Consider the following 14,081-nt stretch of genomic DNA (forward strand, 5'->3'; position numbering starts at 1 on the left):
TAAATAAAATCTTAAAAAAAAACAACAACAAACTTGTGTCTGTTCTTCAGGGCTAGTTTCAGAGAAAGCCAGTAGGACAGTGACAGAGTTGTTTGGGGAAGTGACTAAGTGCCATTCCCCATACATGCAGACAGCACCCATGCCACGAGATCCCACAGATTTGCACCACAGACCGTTCTAAAGTCCTGAAATGTTAGAATCAAAAATAAGGGCATCCGTCTCTATTTGCTTTATTTCTAATTTTGCTCCTAGCATCCCTACAATGGGGATATGAAGTGTCATTTGAAATGTACTTTCCATTTCAGTGACTCAAAGCTATTCTCATAAAGCTGCTCAATATAGAAATACTATACAACTTCACCTCAAAAGGACTTCGTTTCCAAAGGAATTTCACGATACGTGTGATATGACCCCAATATCTATAGAAGGGACTGGAAATGAGTGACAGCTCTGTAAGTTCTGCCCCTTTTCATTCTGAAGTCACTTGCATGGCGTTGGGTGGTGTCGAACCGGCGGTTGTAGATCTCTGAACAGCATTTGCTCCTCGTCCCCTCCCAGCCCTTCATGGACTGTCACCGGTGCATTACTAACTGAACATGACGGGCACTAGGTTGATTAAAGGGAAAATTGCATTCTACTTATCAAATGCCCATTAGCATAAGTAGCACATGTGCTTGCTTTCTCTTGCCCTATTCAATAAACATTTCATTAGAAAAATGAGTTCTGTCACTTGGGAGATGGAGCTCTAACTCATAAACGTTTTACTCGGCAGGTAAGATTCAGAGGAACTTGATATATAGGCCTGGGTGTATGTGTTGCCATATTTATTTGAAAAATTCCCCAAGCAGAACTTGGCCGATTTTTCCCTTTTAAAATAGGGGAAGTAAAAAAGGCAAATTATGTGAGGTCTTGGCCCCAGGATGTGAAGAGCAGCGGGCCCAGGCCCCCTGGGCAACAGACCGGAGCCCTCCAGCGGGGAGACACCAGGAGCTCAGAATGCTCCTCTCCGAAGACAGTGCCACAGCCAGGTGGCAAAGGCCTGGATGTGGCTGGCCCTGCTGCAGCTGCCTGAGCTCCAGCGCTGGCCTTCTGTCGCAGCTGCAGCAAACCTCCGAGCGGCCGTCCGTGTCTCCCATCCTACCCCGCCACTCCCCTGCTCCCCAAAAAGGTAGAGGAGTGGATGTGTAAGGGAAATGAGGGGAGGAAAGACTTGACTTTCCCCTCTGTTGTAGTTGATACCCTTTGCGGTGTCTGCCGGGCTCGCGATGGCTCCCTCAGTTCTGGAAACAGTGTGCCCACCTTGCCTATCAACATGGTAATGGCTTGCACGCCATGACCCACATGGATCTTCTTTGACTGGATCGGAATTTGGTGGGGAGGGGGGGTTACCTTTCTCAAGCCAGGCCAATGACTTCCTTCCTGAGATTCTGGAACCGGGTCAGAGAGACAGCAAATTCCACTAGTTCTTAGAATCATTGCAGGTACGCCATTGTTCACCACACGGACCACAAAGATAGAGCTGGTCAAAGACAAAGCAAGCCAAAAAGGAATGAAGTAAAAATACCCAGAAAAGAAAAAGAGAAATCCCAGAGACTTTGCACTTTAGATCCAAAAACGCCTCCAGAATGCATGCTGAAAGAAATGAGTGTGAAAGAAAATCCCTGGGTCCTGAAATATTCTTCCCACTTTTGCTTACACCAGTTTGACTTACTTTCTTTTCCATGCAGCTCTTGAGTCTTGACTAATTAATGTAACATTTTTCTTTCAGGCAGCTCAAAGTGACTGAAAGAGAGCCCCAGGATTCATCAATATCCAGGAGAAGCGAGTGCCAAGATGTCCACAAAAGTTTGGAAGATGGAAAGCAGATGGCCCGGCAGTAACTGACTCAGCAAAGCAGAGAAAGTGCGGTCCTCTGCACCTGCAGAAGGGAAAGGCCAAAAACAAAACAAAACAAAAGCAAGTGGCTATTTGCCACAGAATCCAAGAAGGGGTCAGGATTTAGAAGCAGCAGATACTATTAAAGAGTGAATTAGCATTGGGGCTTTTACACTGAAGAATCCAGTCCTGCATGTGGCTACTCATACGGGGGGCCCAGTGACCAGTCCTCCCTCAGACCAGGAGAAAATAGGATAGTGCCTCTCTGAAAAACGAGAACCAAGGGGGCTCTGGCCGTGGACATGGGCTCACAAAGCAAGGAGGAGGGCAATGATGCACTGAAAGACAGAGGAGATGATTGACAGCATGCGTGCTCAATCAGGAACCCCCCAACCCCCCTTTCCTGCTCTCCCAGAATTATTCTTAATATGTTAAATATAGCCAGTATAGCGCAGACCCCAACAGACTGGAATGAACACCAGCTTTAGCACGGAGGAAAGGTCTTGTAGGCTTTAGCCTTATAGTTGCTAGTGTGGGGAGTGGAGGGCTTAGAAGCAGCAGGGTGGCTACAGTAAGGGGCAATCTGGGAGCTCAAGGCAATGGCTATATACCACCTATAAGAGTTCCAATATTTTAACAACCAGTATGGCCACACTAGTGTATACCAGCTGAATCACAGAAATACTAGAAAATTCTTCTCCAGTGAAACTGAATTTTTCTTTGGTGAAAAATACTGAAAACTTAGGGTCCCCAAATATAAAAACCAGGTCATGCCCAATCATTCTACGGTGAACCCCAGTAGTCAACCAAACTCTGCCCATGCACACTGGGCTTCCAACCGGCTTTCTGTAGCTCGGGTTTAAATAGGGACGGACATGCCAGGATCACTCCCTTTTTGAGGAAATCCTCTGCCGTTAAAGATGGAGACCAGATGAAGGAAATACAGGATTGAGGGGAAACAGATGAGTCAGGGAATGCGGGTTAAGGAAAAGACTTCCAGTTACAGAATTAATATCCTTAGAGGGCTAAGAAATCACAACCAGAGAATAAAAACAACCAAAAAAGCATAGGCGTCATTCATTTTTTCAATAATTGTTGAACAATTTCAACAATATTTAGCATCAACTATGTATCACCCTGTTTTAGTGATCACTTCCTATATTCTGCCCTCCTGCCACCCCACAGCCCTCAAGGCACGCTCATCACCTCTCAGCTGAAGGTTAGCAACTGACTTCTATTTCCTCTCCCTGTCTCTAGCCTTGCTCTCCTATAAGCCGCCATTTGCATTTAGAATGTAAACTCCCAGGATCTGTGGAATTTCCACTGCCCAGAGAAAGGGGCCCAGACACCTTAGCTCTGCACACACAGCCCCTAACTCAGCGGAACTAAAGCACGGGACATTCCCCTCAATGAATTGACATTACACAGCTTTGAGTCTTTGAGTTCCTTTTGCCTGAAATCACCTTCCCAGCCTTGTCCACATTGAGAGACAGCTCCTCTCACGTCACCCTAACAGCAGGCAGCACTGAGCATGCCTCCCTCACTGCCACTGTACCATGGACAATGTGCTCTGCCCTCGCATGGAAATGCTGGTTATGCATGCGTTGTCCCTCAAGACTCGGGACTTTGCCTCGTTTGGATCCTCACAACTTAGTCCCGTGCTCAATACCTGGGGGAGTAATGTTCGTCGACTACAGGTCAGTGGATGAATGAATTTAGGAACTGAGCTGCATCTTACAGGATGAATAGAACCTGGACTGGCAGAAAGAAAAGAGGAAGGCTTTCCAAACAGGGAGAAGGTAATGAGTGTACCGATGGAAGTAGGAATGGGCACAGTAAAAATGCTACCCAGCCTAGAACACAGGATGGAAGCTAGGCAGAAGAGAGGCTGTGAGGCCTTGGAACAAGGATTTGGGTTTAGATATGGCAGAGAATAAAAGCCCTTTTTAAAATGATTTATAGGTCTTTAATTACAGCTTTCAGTTAGACCAATGAATCTGTCAGGAAGCCTGGTGTAGACCCAAAAAAACAAAGCATGGAAAGAGTAACACAAATGAAGGCTGACTGTGTGCAAGATGTATCACATGTAACATCTTAGATGAGACTCATTTCCATCTGATGAGGAGGAAGTCTTACCCCCATTTTGGAAATGAAGGAACTGAGACTTCAAGAAGTTATGTAACTTACCAGAGATCACAGCAAATGACAGTAAATTTGAATCCAGATTTGACTCACTGTGAAGACTGTATTCTTTTAACTCTCTATTTGAATTGTATTCAATAACTCTGATTGGTATGGAAATCTAGGGCATTTCCGTACTTGGCCAAAAATATGACAAATCCACTGAAATAAACACCATTTAAGTTAATTTCTAGCTTTAAGATCTGGTTTACTTCATTTACAAGTAAGTAAGAAACACATGGCATAGTATAAACAATTCATGTAACATCTTTGGCCTTGGTTTACTCCTCTGTAAACAAATGGACTAATAACGATTACCTCCTAGAGTTCCTATGGAAGACTAATGAGTTAGTGAATTGAAAGTACTTAGCTAGAATTTGATACATACCAATATTTGATAAATATTAACTACTGTCATTACATTAATTTTACTAACTTAATAATACCATTCATGTAATAACTCTAATCACTTAACTGTCTCTTTCATGAAAGAGACTAAAACGGTGGTAACCAGGGGCTGGGAGGTGAGGGAAATAGAGAAAAGTCGGTCAAAGGATACAAACGTCCCATTGTAAGACGAATAAGTTGTGGAGATGTAATGTACAGCATGGGGATTATAGTTAATAATACTATATTATTTATTGGGAAGTTGCTAAGAGAGTAGATCTTAAATGTTCTCATCACAAAAAAAGGAAGATATTAGCTAACGCTATGGTGATAATCATTTTACAATATACGGCTGTAATATCATCACTGTTGTACACCTTAAACTTACGCAGTGTTATATGTAAATTATATCTCAATAAAGCTGGAAAAGAAAAGAAAAGAAAAGAAACATGAAATAAAATGTTTCTCTTCAGGATACAAAATGCCTCACGGGGCGCATTAGATATAAGAATTACTTTGCAAATTAACGTTTTGAAATTATTGGCAATATAGAAGTGAATCTTCTTTGTACCGTCTTACTATAAATAGCTGTGCTACAGTCAAATATATTAAAATTACTCACTAGAAATCGGAGCAACCCTTTCCATCCCACGAAATATAAAATCAGACACATAATGAGGCACTGCTTTTGAACTACTTATAAGCCCAAAAGGTACCACAACTTGTTTTCTTGACAGCTCAGCCATTAATTTCAGAAAGGCTAAAATGAATAACCACCCAGGTTACAGATGCCTTGCAGGAATCCCTCTGCTATAATCTCATAGTTTTTTCACTTAATTAATTTCCCTTTTCCTTGCACCAGAGTTGCATGAGTGTATCTTGTTTGGAGGAGATTAAGAGTCACACGCTTCATTAGTAAGGTGTAAATTATCAGCGAGGCCCTCTCCATCCACCTGCTTAATTGGGTTAATGAAGCACCTCTGCAGGGCCATCCTAGCGCCGCCCTCCCCACGCTCTCCGCAGGTTCTCCCTCCCTCGGCTGCCTGAAAAGCGGGCAAGTGTTTAAAGGTGCTACTGGCCTGCTCTGTTTCCAAGGAGGGAAACCTGGACTCTAAAATTCAGCTTCGCTTTGGTCTTTTGAAAGACAAAAATGTTGCTTGGGGAAAACTGCCAACAGGTGTTTTTGCTTTTTGCCTTTCAGAGAGTTCGCCCCAAGTGGGGCTTGCGTCCACACTTGACGTTGGGGTCGTGACCATCTAATAGTCCTAATCTCTTTCCAGCCTCTTGAATATCAGAGCAAATGTCACGGAGGTAATCCTCATCACGGTTTCTTCTGGTTATCTCTGCTTTTGAGATCATCAGGGTAGCTTTTCTTTTTCATCACTGCTAAGTGGGTGTTGACTTAAAAACATCTGCCAGACATTTTTAAAACTGTGATACATCGTGGTTAGCTGTGTTTAAGCTGGTCATTTCTACAACCTCCTTCCTCACAAAGGAATGCTCGTGGTGGCTCTTCAAGCCCTCTCGGTAATCTGCGAGCTTACTTGGAGTGCGCTGATCGTAGACCTATACACGGCTAACGTAACCACTTCCTGGGACGCTCTTACATCTGCTTCTGTTCTACTCTCCTCTGCACTCTGTCCTCCGGGAGTAAAGCTACGGGTTCCATGCTTTCCTCAGGTCTGCATGTAGCAGAGCAGGAATGAACCCCTGGGTCCTCTCTCTGGCATCCCCTCAGGCCAAATTTTCAATGAACTTAAAATTAATTAGAGGTCAAATTTGGATGTCAGTGACTATCTCGGGAATTTTGTCAGAGAAAGAAGCCCATTGTGCTTAAATCCCTTGGCCATATGAATTAAATCTCTTCTTAGAATTCACCATTATCAGATCACGGAATTGCCCATCCCTGATGGCCGATAAGAAATGCTCCAGCCCTTCCTTGCTTTCTGAAACTTCCTAAAGGGTAAGACGACATGCATGGAGAGAAAAAAAAAAATCCTTTACTAGATCAAGCTCTCTCTTTCACCGTCTGTATACACTTTGATTTGAAGTGAACGGGGTTGGGGGTGGGAGAGGAATAAAGATATAACTAGAAGGGGATCCGTGAGTACATTCACGGTTTTGGGCATTCAGGTGGAAACTACCAAGTACAGGTGTGCTAAACGCTTTAGTTTCTACTACAATATTTATAGTCCTCCGTCCATGCAACCTTCTGCACATTGAAATTTGAGCTTTTAAGACCACGTCTTATATGGTTAATGCCATCCCTTAAACATAAACACACACAAGCGCGCACACACACACACACACACCCACACACAAGCTCTTGGATAGTCAGTCCTGTGTTTCACAAAGATCTTTCCTTCAGTTTCTTATGATAGGGCAATTTAAGGTGAATTATATGAGTAAGCAGATTGGTCCACACGTAATGTCATCACTGACAATGCTAACATAGGAGAGGATTTTAAACACGTAAGATTTTTCTTTTATTATTAATGAAAATTAATCAAATGACAGCTGAATGTATTTCTATTCAGACTGTTGGGACAGTGTTAATATTAATGTTGGGATGTGTTTATCTTCACTCTCAGTCATGGTTACAATGATTATGTTGTTAAGATAAGAAACCTTCACATTTGCTGTAGGTCCCTCACTACTTCCTTTATAATCACTCCCATTACAGTCACAACTACCCACTTCTGATGTACTAATTCTCTTTGCAGCCGTGTAATCTCTAACCGAACATTCATTAACATGCACCACACCGACCTCAATGTGTGCTAGGCACCGAGAAGTGTCCAGGGCTGTCCGGGAGTCCGAGGGACAGCAGACAGCTCTGACACCCAGAATGTGCCAGAAAGCAATGTACTGCTTCCTCTCCACACAAGGAATACTTGTGCCTCTCTTTTCTCTGCAAACAAATGCCGTTTCTCATTGGCGCCAGCATAAATCTAAGGAGAGAATGTGGCCTGAAATTTCATACCTGCATGACGGCTGTGTGGAGGACATATTCTGGGATCCAATTTGTACCTCTTCTACTTCGTGTTGTTGCTGTTTTAAAGGTTTTATTTATTTCTGTATTCAAGAGAGAGCCCGAGTGGGGGGAGGGGCAGAGGGAGGGGGCTACACAATGCTTTTGAAGGCAAACTAGGAAGAAGAAACACCTCCCTGCACTGCAGGCACTACCGATGTTTAGACCATTCCTCACCTAGGGAACCATATATTTCAGCCCTATGTCGATTGTACCAAAAGGCTGCATTAACGTAGACTGACAACTGTGGGCATTATAATCAGTGTGCGAATAATATCAAAGGATAGGTGAGAAACAGGATCTTTTGGGAGAACCACCTGCGATGTCAAATGATTCCCAAGAATGTGAGTGCAATCACATGGTGCTCAACTGCCCCAAAGCTGTGAAAGTTGACTCTATACTGTTTTTTTCCATAGGCACCTTGGTATGTTTCTAGCTACTGAACGCTTCATAGCCACTGGTGTTTTAATGCCTTTAAAATTTTTCATTAATTAAATAAAAATCAAATGCAACTTTGAAGTCTCTTGATTTTCTGCTACCCTGAAAGCATGTTCTGACTTTTCAGATAAGACGATTTCATTCCATTATGCTCAAACTTTCTTGTCTTTCTGATAAGTGAGTCTTCATTAGGGAAAAAGAGGGAAAGAAAGCAAACAACTTATGAGAATGAGACTTTCAGGCTGTAGGGGATGGCAAACTGGAGTGTCCCAGCTTTACCTGCCTTGAGTTATATTTCATAGTTCATAGTTGAACCCAGTCGCCTCCATTCATGGATTTATTCAACATTTAACGTCATTTACTGAATGTCAGTACTCTGTGCTCAACACAGCATTAGACAATGGACATATGTAGACAAAAGACAACCCTGCCCTCAAAGAAATGACACTCTAATGAAAAAGACAGACAACCTATTACCACAATGTGTGCTATCAGTATGACAGGGACAGCTTCCTGAGCACAGAGAAGGGGCTCACTCCCACCAGGACAGAGAAATAAAGGTTTCCTTGGCTAATAAAAACCAAAGATTTTAAATTAGCAAGATATCTTAAACATCCTGTAATTCAACCTCCCTTCCATAGACTACAGAAATTTCGTCTACACAGTCTCTTTAATAAATGGTGCTGGGAAAATTGGATAGCTACATGCAAAAGAATGAAACTTGATCACTCTCTCACGCCATACACAAAGATAAACTCCAAATGGACGAAAGACCTCGATGTGAGACAGGAATCCATCAAAAGGAGAACATAGGCAGCAACCTCTACGATATCGGCCAAAGCAAACTTCTTCATGACACATCTCCAAAGGCAAGAGAAACAAAAGATAAAATGAACTTGTGAGACTTCATCAAGATAAATGGTGCACTGGGTATTATACGCAACTAATGAATCATCGAACTTTACATCAGAAACCAGGGATGTACTGTATGGTGGCTAACAATATAATAAAAAAACATTAAAAAAAAAAAAAGAAATTCCATCTACAAAACATGTGACCTGAGTTTCATCCTGTTTCTGCATGACTGGTTCACAGAGGAAGAGTTTGTTCATTCACGTGCAAGTCAGTCTTTCGCACTATTTGGTGGCTCTCATTGTTGCTAAATTATTTCTTAGGACAAGCCAAAATTTTTCTCCTTGTAACTCTATCTCCCACCACGCCCACCACCTTTCACTCTAGAATATAATTAATTCCTTCTTTACTTTTTCTATGTCTCCCATATTTAAAGACAGTGATTATATCCTCCCTATTTATTAAATATTCCAAATTTCCCCCAGTGTTCTTTAACTGAATTTGCAAGTCACCATATTTTTCAAAGTCCTTCATAAAGTGGATCCAGACCTGGTTGCAGTTCTGCGGTGATGATTGGGACATTGTATTTCTACTAATTCAGTCTACAGTTGTGTTTCTTTCCTGATGGGAAGCTCTCACTTCTCTTGCACCCCAGTAGCTTTTAGAGCCCAAACCATTCTTATCCTGCAACTGCCTTCCAAATCCTTTTATTGTTTTAAGGTTTATTTATTTGAGAGAATGAGCACACACACACTCAGGCGAGGGGGTGGTGGGGGACAAAGGCAGAGGGAGAGAGTCCCAAGCAGACCCCCCTCTGAGCACGGAGCTCAATCCCAGGACCCCGAGATCATGACCTGAGCTGAAATCCAGAGTTGGAAGTGCAATAAACTGAGCCACCCAGGTGCCCCCAAATCCTTTTCTATGTTCTCTTCTTAAGAACATCATCATATTCTCAGGCACCTAGATGTGAAACCTTGAAGTCTTAAGTCGGTATTTATTGTATCTCATTTGGACTATTTATTTATTTAAAAAAATTTTTTTAAAGTAAACTCTACCCCCAGTGTGGGGCTTGAACTCATGACCCCAAGATCAAGTGTCACATGCACCGACTGAGCCAGCCAGGTGCCCTGACTATTTAAACAGCTACCAACTGGTGTTTCTACTTTAAATCTCTTAGCTATAATTCATCCTTCAGCTACTACTACAGTCATTTTCATAAGGAGGCAACTCTGATCATGTCACTCCAACATTTTATACTTCCACTCTAATGGAAAATTTTAAATTTCTTCATCAAATATACATAATTTTACTTCTCACATTCTATTTGTGATCTTATCGTTACCCTTAGGGTGGTAACTGTGCAATTATATTTACATTGGTTAATACTCCAAGTTCACTTTATTACTCACATACTTATATATTCTATTGATACAGAACTATCCAGGGCCCTAAGTATTGTTTTTTACTTCCTATTCTGTTTTTCCTCCCATTATTAGGCACTTTTTCTGGTATGATTTTTCTTCAAAGGCCACAACTGCTCTGGGGGCACCTGGGTGGCTCAGTCGGTGAAGCATCTGCCTTCAGCTCAGGTCATGATCCCAGGGTCCTGGGATTGAGCCCTGTGTCAGGCTCCCTGCTCAGTGGGGAGTCTGCTTCTCCTCCCTCTGCCTGCCGCTCCCCCTGCTTGTGCACTCTCTCTCTATGTGTCAAACAAATAAATAAAATCTTAAAAAAAATGTTACAAAAGAGGCAGAATTTGAGTTGAGCCTTACAGGATGCCCCTGGGTGGCGAAGTCAGTTTAGCATCCAACTCTTGGTTTCAACTCGGGTCATGGTCGTGAGATTGAGCCTCGTGCGGGGCTCCGTGCTCAGCGCAGCGTCTGCTAAAGATTCTCTCTTCCTCTGCTCCTCCCACTCGTGCTTGCTCACCTTCTCTCTTTTTCTAAAATAAACACATAAATCTTTTAAAAAATCAGATAAACAATGGGTAGGATTTGGGGCTTGCAATAGGAGAAAAACATTATTGGTGTTGGGATTTGCAGAAAAGAACAAACTGGAAGTTGGCAAAAAATTTTGATTGGTCTAATTGCCAAGAATATAAAGTGCAGGAGAAAAAGTGACAGGCCCTAAGAGGGAAAAAAAAAAGGGATCAGATCTTAGTGTACCTGAATACCAAATGGAGGCATTTGATACCATTGGAACGACAAACTTGCAATTTAGAGTGATCGAAATACCACCTGTGCCTCCAAGCTTTGGAGTGCCGATCTCTTCAAAGCTGATAAAGATATATACTAGGTTAGGGTTTGCACTGTGCCGTTTTCCAATTTAAATCAGTTGAAGTAGATAGAGGGGAGTGGGTTTTATGACCCTTGCTGTATACCACTGCATAATTCAAGAAGATGGGGACACCGCCCACTTTACCCTCCTGTGACAACTGCACGCACAGATCCCTTGTGCTCTTCAGTATAGTACCAACACAATGCGTCTCTTCCTGTTGGGGACAGCAACAGAATTTCTTCTGATTGTTAAGACTTGTATGTGCATTTTAAGATTCCTCCAAGTATTCTTTCACCACCTTCTTCTGAAAATCTCTGGGTTCACACACAAAGGAAGAGCTGCTTACCTGTTGCAAGGCTCTAATGCTGCTAGGTTTCCCCTCCTCGTCCTTTATTACATTCCTTCACTATGTACTTCTTGCCACTGACTTTGTGCCATTTCTGTGCACATGACAACTTTTTTCCACCTGCCTCACTTCAATCTCTGAGCATCCCAACCTCTTCAAAAAGGCAGAAAATCCCTCCTCTCTAGACCATGGATTCTTAATCTGAAGTTCATGAGACCAGTCCCCACATACACATATACAAAGTGTTTGTACATAGAGTTCGGAGGAGGGGGGTGGTCCAAGAACTTGGATGGAAGAAAAAAACCACATCTTTAATTGCACTCACCTAGTATAGAAATTAGCATTTTCTTCCATTATGAATATAGGCACCAAACTTCAGTACCTTGAGCAGTGCCTGTGACTTTGTCTTGAATAGAGAGATCACAGATATTTTCATATTTCGGTAGTTGCAGATACCTCAAAATATTGTTTAGGCCCATCAATATTTCAGAATTAAAGTCATTATTAGACTAATTGCTAGATCGTATTTTTAAGCCATTAATAAAGAAAGGTACATATTACTATATCACAACTTTTAAATTATTTTGGTAGCTATATTCAATTACTTGGTTTCCTTTGCAATTCTACATATTTTTAATGCATTTAAAAATGTTTTGAGGAGGGGCGCCTGGCTGGCTCAGTAAGTAGAGCATATGACTCTTGAACTTGGGATGGTCATGATCTGAGCTGAAGGCAGATATTTAAGTGACTGAGCCACCCAGGCGCACCAAGCACATGACTCTTGATCTTGGGGTTGTGAGGTCAACCCCAGGTTGGGTGTAGAGCCTACTTAAAAAAAAAAAAAGCCCTTCAGTCCCTGATGCCATGAGATGTACTACGTGCCCTCCTACCTGCTGGCCACCCTCGGGGGCAATGGCTCCCCCCGGTGTCAAGGGCATCAAGAAGAATCTGGACAGCGTGGGCATCAAGGCAGATGATGACCAGCTCAACCAGGGCATCAGTGAGCTGAATGGAAAAGTATTGAGGATGTCATCGCCCTGGGTATTGGTAAGTTGGCCAGTGTGCCCGCTGGTGTGGCTGTGGCTGTCCCTGCTGTCCCAGGATCTGCAGCTCTGCTGCCGGTGTCACTGCAGTGGCAGCAGAGGAGAAGAAAGAGAAGAATAAGGAGGAGTCGGAGGAGTCAGTTGACAACATGGGATTTGACTTGTTCCATTATGGTCCCGTTCTCCTGCAAATAAAACCCTTTTTACATAAGAAAAAAAATTTTTAATGTTTTTTTTTAAGATTTTATTTATTTATCTGACAGAGAGAGAGAGCACAAGCAGGCAGAGTGGGAGAGGGAGAAGCAGGCTCCCCACTGAGCAGGGAGCCCGACGCAGGGCTCAGTCCCAGGACCCTGGAATCATGACCTGAGCCGAAGGCAGTTGCTTAACCAACTGAGCCACCCAGGCATCCCAAATGTTCTAAGCAGTCTATAAGCATCAACAGACTGCCAAAGGAGTCCAAAGCACAGAAAGGGACTAGGATCCCTACCCTGGAGGGAAACCCCACTGCATTTAGAGTACCTATAATTGGTGAATGCTTTAGGAAGCATATTTAGCAGATCCCTAGAGCCAGGCTATCCTTCCAGCAACAGAAAAATGACTAAGAGCATGGGCTGGATCCAACAGTTGGGTTTCAAATCCCAACTCTATCATTTCCTGGGAATGCAGCATTGGACCTATCCTCAAAACTCTGTGCCTATGTACTTATCTAAAAAATAGGCTGTAAACAAATATCTAAATGATTAGCAAGTGCTTGGTACATAGTCAGCATTCAATAGATAAATAATAGGTATCATAATAATAATTATAATCAATTATCACAGATGATAATAATAGTAATACAGTTGATTATTAATATTAATTATTGATATAATTATAGTTTATCATAACGACTATGATCCCTTTACAGCATCTTAATTATCATTTAATGTCAATGACTATGGTCCCCTGTGACATCCCCCTCAATTCTGTCAAGATATGTTTTTGTCTCAAAACATTCATCATTAAAATTCTTCTGCAGGGGCGCCTGGGTGGCACAGCGGTTAAGCGTCTGCCTTCGGCTCAGGGCGTGATCCCGGCGTTATGGGATCGAGCCCCATATCAGGCTCCTCCGCCATGAGCCTGCTTCTTCCTCTCCCACTCCCCCTGCTTGTGTTCCCTCTCTCACTGGCTGTCTCTATCTCTGTCAAATAAATAAATAAAATCTTTAAAAAAAAATTTTTCTGCAGAAGGCTGATAATGAAAAACCCATTCAATTCAATTCAATTAATATTTATTAAAGAACTATTGTGTGTGCTGTACCCTCTATTGGATGCTGAGATTGTAAGATGGCTAAGGTTTGGCTGGCCCCCTGCCCTGTGCAGCTCATGGTCTAGCTGGAAAGACAATCATGTAAACAAACAGTTATGATAACTTGTAATAAGTGCTAAACATTAGTACTAGCAAAGTGCTGTGAGAACTTGGTAGACAGAGGGATTAGCTAGTCAGGGAGGGAGTAGCCGAGCTGGAAGTCTTCACAGAGATATGATATTTGAGCTGTCTGGAAGGATGAGTAATGGTTTAGCAGGCAGAAAGGGTATAACATGAATCAAAGCACAAGTCAGAGAATTGCCAAGGAATGCCGAGAACAACAGTTTTGCTCGAATATAGG

General features: G+C 42.6%; 1 pseudogene; it reads left to right on the forward strand.

Moving 5' to 3' along the window:
- Window positions 1-12,256: 12,256 nt before the first annotated feature.
- Window positions 12,257-12,657, forward strand: LOC100475294 (annotated as a pseudogene).
- The last annotated feature ends 1,424 nt before the right edge of the window (window positions 12,658-14,081 follow it).

Source organism: Ailuropoda melanoleuca, chromosome 14 (genome assembly GCF_002007445.2).
Source record: "Ailuropoda melanoleuca isolate Jingjing chromosome 14, ASM200744v2, whole genome shotgun sequence".
Lineage (NCBI taxonomy): Eukaryota > Metazoa > Chordata > Mammalia > Carnivora > Ursidae > Ailuropoda > Ailuropoda melanoleuca.